The sequence below is a fragment of the Rhinolophus ferrumequinum genome, chromosome 18, assembly GCF_004115265.2.
Source record: "Rhinolophus ferrumequinum isolate MPI-CBG mRhiFer1 chromosome 18, mRhiFer1_v1.p, whole genome shotgun sequence".
In the NCBI taxonomy this organism is placed as follows: Eukaryota; Metazoa; Chordata; class Mammalia; order Chiroptera; family Rhinolophidae; genus Rhinolophus; species Rhinolophus ferrumequinum.
The window spans coordinates 35,724,254-35,730,259 of record NC_046301.1 but is presented as its reverse complement, the minus strand read 5'-3'; positions in this window follow the sequence as shown (position 1 = coordinate 35,730,259).

Below are 6,006 nucleotides of genomic sequence, written 5' to 3'. Positions count from 1 at the left end.
GTCATATTCTGTTTATATATTCCACAATGATTTTGGAAAAACTGATAAATTTCACCAAATTTGTTATACTTCTTCAGGGTATCAGGGTCCACCATCTTGAAACAAAGCAATTCTTGATAAATGTTTTCATTTATCATTAAGTGTTTTAGTTATAGGCACAGGTATAGCAATTTTTGACAGAATTTAGTGAAATTTACATATCAGTATTGTATATAATAATATAGTATTTACTGTGCAACAGTACTGTTCTTAGTGCTTTACACATATTGACTCATTTAATCCTTATAACAGTCATTGACGTAATTATTATTTTTATCCCCATTTTACAGATACAGTGGCTAAGACAGAAGTTAACTGAATTGTTCAAGGTCACACAGCAAGCACAGGAGGTGGGATTCAACCCCAAATAGTCTGACAGTCCAGAGTACTCTCAACACTATGTAATACTGTCTTTCTAGCAATCAGTGGAGTTTACAGAGCTATGTAATTGCACTGAATAAGGTATATAATTCAGAGAGCCGCTTGCATTTTTTAAATACTATTTGAATTAACTTAGGAAATTTAAATCTAAAGGATACATCTTTTTTTATTTTATCCTCTGAAGCTCCCTTTAATCAGGATGGTGGGCAGAGCTTTGGGTTTCTTGTTTTCCAAAAGATCAGTAAAAGAGGAAATGACATGCAACAATTAATTATTTTCTGCTGCCTTAAGTTGGTTGGGGATTTCTTTGTTATTACTTTGGGAAAATACCTTCTTGCCTGCTAGGGCTGGTTGATGCTTTTCCCACGTCCTCATGATTTCCAAGAAGTTCTTAAATAAAATTCAGAGGGAATGGTTTGAAATTACAAATTTCTTATCCTTCCAATCCTTTGTTTTCATCTGATGAATTGGTCTTACATAAGATGATCCTCTTGAAATTTGTATCTTTGAAAGATATGTGTGTGTGTGTGTGTGTGTGTGTGTGTGTAGATATGTTTTAGAGCTAAAAGTTATTGGCTTTACTATTAGGTGGTAGGCTGTTAGTGAAAAATAGATTAATAAAAGACAGAAAATGGAATCAAGCATTCTTATGTATTCTTTAAAAAGAGTGACTGATTCCAGTAGTCAGCTAATTTGAAGCTCCTGATCAAAGAGAAAAATTTTTTAAAGGAGCATTTATTTCTAATCTTTTGCATACTTTCAAGACCAGAGATGTCACATCCAGCTTCTTCAATAAACACTTGTTTCTGCATTTGTTATGAGGGTGTGGCAAATTAAAGACAGAACAGGATCCACTTAGGATTCCAGGTCTTGGGGTGCAGCCAGACTTAGCATTGAAGCAGTATTCAGGGCATGATAACCACAGAAAGTGGCACATGAGTAAGGAATTACAGCCTTAGATAAGGCAATCCATAAGGCCATCTGAGTGGTGGAAACCATTCATCCTAGCAATCAGGAATGCGAGGAGTCTCCTTGGCTAAGACCATTGCCCACCCTGGAAGATGACATCAGCTTTGAAAAGACCCAGAGCCACTAGGTCATTCAGATTCCCAGTCTATCCTTTTAGGACATGAGGGATTTAACTAGGAGGTTATGTTAAATCTAGAGAAAATGGAAAGGTAGGAAGGGTCAATTTTTGTCTAAATTGTCAGATTAAAAGTTAGCAGAAGCTTCAGGCAGAGCTGATCTCAGGGGTTATTATACAGACGGGCTGCAGATGAGCTGTTGCATTAACCTTTGACCCCACATGCTGATCCTGTCTGTGCTTGATCCTTGCACTACTCTACTGCGCAGTGACCAAGCTATGCTTAATCCATATCAGTAGCCCCGGGACCATGTAGCCTCCAGTTAGTACTAGATGGCTGATTCACAAATATCTTAAACAGTCTTCGAAGGGTCCCACATCTTCACATTTACACAGATGAAAACTCCAGCTGATTCACTAATTCACTTTTTTCCTACTACAATTTCTTGGAATCCAGCTCCAAATACAAACTGGCCCATAATGTGTGTGCAATAAATAATAAATATTAATTGATTGGCTGATCTTCATTAGTGAATAGCAAATCACCATCATTAAATACTCACCCTTCCTTCCATCACTCAGTCATTTAATCGTTAGAAACATTTTTATGTGAAAGAAAAACAGCAAAATGGAGTTGGTATTGCCAAGAGAGCCACACTAAAATGGAGCCGGAGGAAGCAGAACTAATAGATGGCTTCCATGCAAAACTGAACTTTCGAATTGGGCTAAAGCAAACGGCAACATCTTAATACCGTTCCTGGATTGGTTCTGCATCACTGAACACTCTATTAAATAAAATTTTCACCTAACAAAAGACATAAGCAATTACTCATGTATAGCAAGAGTGCAAGTCTGCTTGCCAGCACCAATCACCGCTCTTTGAAAGCACCTTGTGTAACTCCTTTAGAAAACCCCCTTTTTCTGTCTTTATAAACTCTGTCTCTTTCTCCCTCAGAACACGGACACCAGCCTGTGTCTCCTGGATTTGTAATTCCTAACAAGACCCCCAAAGGAAGCTTTTGTTTGCCTTGCAGTTTTAGTCAAAATGGATCGACGAGGAAGTGCCAGCTCTGTAAGAGAACTATGGTAGGCACTGGAGAAACCAAGGTGATGCAGTTGCCGTGTTCCAGAGGCTCACAGTCTACAGAAGAGTCGCATAGACATAGTCTAGTCAGTATTCCGGTTAGTCACACAAAAAAGGTATAAGAATTATGTAAGTCACTATCACACTCCAAACTTCTAGACGTGTCGCTCCAGCTCTGCTTTGTCATTGTGGTGTCTTCTCACTGTACTCTCACGTGGCACAAGAGGCCAGGGAACTTTCTTGGGCCTCTTTTATAGGGACATTAATTCCTAATTACTTCCCAAAGACTCCATCTACTAACACCATAGGACGGGGCATTAGGTTTTCAAGGTATGAATTGGTTGGGGGAAGAAGGAAGCACAAATATTCAATCTATAGAGCCCCCCCGATAAATTATTTCTGGATAAATGGAGAATTCTTTTTTCATTTAACATCTGGGAAATTTGAGTCATGGGGATAGATAGTTTTCCTCTTTTTAGGTATATATATTTTCTCAATAATGACAGAGCTTCTAAATTCCAGGCCTTGCTTTTTGGTAAACCACCACCATGTATTGATGTGAATGGCTTTAAGATGCTGACTGCAAAACAAAGAGGTAAACTCTGTTTTGTCTCTCCTTAGGCTTTATTTTCTCTAAGGAAACATAGTTTTCTTCAGAGGGCTGTTTAGACTCAAAGCATATTGTCATGGCTACAGATGCAGTAAAACTGTTTCTTTATAAGCTTTTCTGCTGAGATCAGGGAAATTTTGCTGGATTAAATTAACCACAGGAGGGCTCCACTGCAGTTTCTGGAAAAAAAAAAAAATTCTGCAGTTCTGTCCTTGCACGCAATTGTATGTCTGCAGTTTTCAATGGCTCATCACAAGCCAGCGCATGTAGCTCAGGTACATTTAGAATGTTCATTAAAAAAATTCCACAGAATTTTCTAGAAACAGAGTATATTTCTGTGGGAAATAGCATAAAAATGAGATTTGAAATGATAAGCTCTGATTTATTTTTATCTTAAGCATTTCAAAATTCACAGCAACAGTTTATATTCAGGATATACAATTTATGGGTGTCTAACGCATGAAATAATACACTTGCAGTTATGCATTATCCATTATTTTTCTTTCTGTCAAGCAAAAAGACTTTTATTATAATCCAGTCTGAGGAGCCAGATGCTGCATGCCTTTATTTTCATGTATAACAGTGCTTCTGAACATGTGTCTACAGGATGATAATAGCTATTACAAGAAGAAAAGTATAGGACTTCCAAGTGAAACAAAACTGAACACAATTCCTTACTGCAGAAGTTACTGTCAGCACCTCTCTCCGAATCGCTTAGACTGTCATTTTATGCACATTTGCGGCTCTTCTTTAAGGATGAAAAGCAAGTTTGCAAAAGTTACTATATCAAAAAGGAAAAAATGCCTGAAAAGAGAATCTAAAATCTGAGACCATACCTATCCTGAGAAATGGTGGAAAACACATGGAAACTAGAATTTATTTTATGCCTGATGCTTTTAGAATGCCCTCTTGTACCTCACTCCCGGGAACAATCACAGTAACTGCTATAGGAATTACAACATGGGGCCGGGCCCAGCAACAATCTGGACACCAGAGGTTTGAAGTTCTAACTCACTCTCCTGCAGCCGCCAATGACTGCATTTTCTATTTTGTTTCTTTTTAATTGGGGTTGCAGTGGGGAAGTAATAGCCAGGAGTCTAGTAAATACAAAATCTCCGTGATGGAGATGACTATGTTTAATGATTTAAAAACACCTGAGGTTAGACATTGGCTCGACGGCAAGCAATGGTCACGTAGGAGAGATGAAGGAGCAGAACTTTAAACTGCTGATTTTTTTTGGGTGGGAGGGAAGGGGAACAGGACTTTATTGGGGAACAGTGTGTACTTCCAGGACTTTTTTTTTTCCAAGTCAAGTTGTTGTCCTTCAATCTTAGTTGTGGAGGGTGCAGCTCAGCTCCAGGTCCAGTTGCCGTTGCTAGTTGCAGGGGGCACAGCCCACCATCCCCCTTGTGGGAGTCGAAACCAGCAACCTTGTAGTGGAGAGGACGCGCTCCAACCAACTGAGCCATCTGGGAGGTCAGCGGCAGCTCAGCTCAAGGTGCCGTGTTCAATCTTAGTTGCAGGGGGCGCTGCCCACCATCCCTTGCGGGACTCAAGGAATTGAACTGGCAACCTTGTGGTTGAGAGCCCACTGGCCTGTGTGGGAATCAAACCGGCAGCTTTCAGAGTTAGGAGCATGGAGCTCTAATCACCTGAGCCACCGGCCCAGCCCTGAACTGATAATTTTTGAAGAAAACTCCCGAGTCCTCGTCATTTTACAAGGATATCACTCTATAAACTACCAAACATAACAATTGGTAATGCTGTGTTGCCCCGAAAATAAGACCTATCTGGAAAATAAACCCTAGCATGATTTTTTTCAGGATGACATCCCCTGAACATAAGTCCTAATGCATCTTTTGGAGCAAAAATTAATATAAGACCTAGTCTTATTTTGGGGGAAACATGGTAGGTACTTAAAAAGGCATCTTTGTGGTTAAATGACAGTTTATATCACACTACCTAAGAACTCGCTGAAAATCATAAGTGATTGTCTTTCTCTGAGCAGATAAATCAATTTTTCTTAGTTTTGACAGATCTACCCTTCCAGGTCATACCATTTTAATTCCTTAGAATGATTCTGTTGACTATTCTTTTCCCTCTCTCACATGTCTCCCCCTTCACACCTTCACACCCTTTAAACACACCAGAAGATTAAACCAAAGCAGTCTGCCCTACTGGAGACTTTTGATTGGCATTTTTATATTTATCTGGCTTGTGGAAAAGAAGAGTAGTGAGGATGAGCAGCCAAAGTACTTGAACATAGGACTGTGCAAATAAAGACCCTCCTCATGCAGGAGGTGTCAGCTCAAATCCTGCTGCCATGAGAAAGACATAAAGAGGTGAAATAAACACAGGCTTGAGCTCGAGAAAAACTGTGTGGTTAGCAGTAGGGGATGTGGGAGAACACAGTGGGACAAGTAACTGCCAGACATGCTCTTCTGTTAGAGGTTCTTCTTAAAGGCTACTCAGATATGGAGATAATTGAATTCACTGCCATGTGTCTTGTGTCATCTTCCAGTATCTCCTACTGAGATTATTCCCTCAGTCAAAATGGGATGTCTTTTTAGCCCATTCTTTGACCATCTTTTACCTTCCCTTTTTTCCCTTTTCATGCTATTTTCCACCTCCACCTCCCATTTTGGAAAATTATCCCCAAGGTTCTGAATATATAATGTTGATTTGAATTACCGATCCTTCACTTCCCAGCTATGTAACCGGACAAATGACTGTAACTACAGATTATAATAGTACCCACTTCACAAGGTTGTTGAAGGGATTAAGTAATAATATGCATATAAAATACCA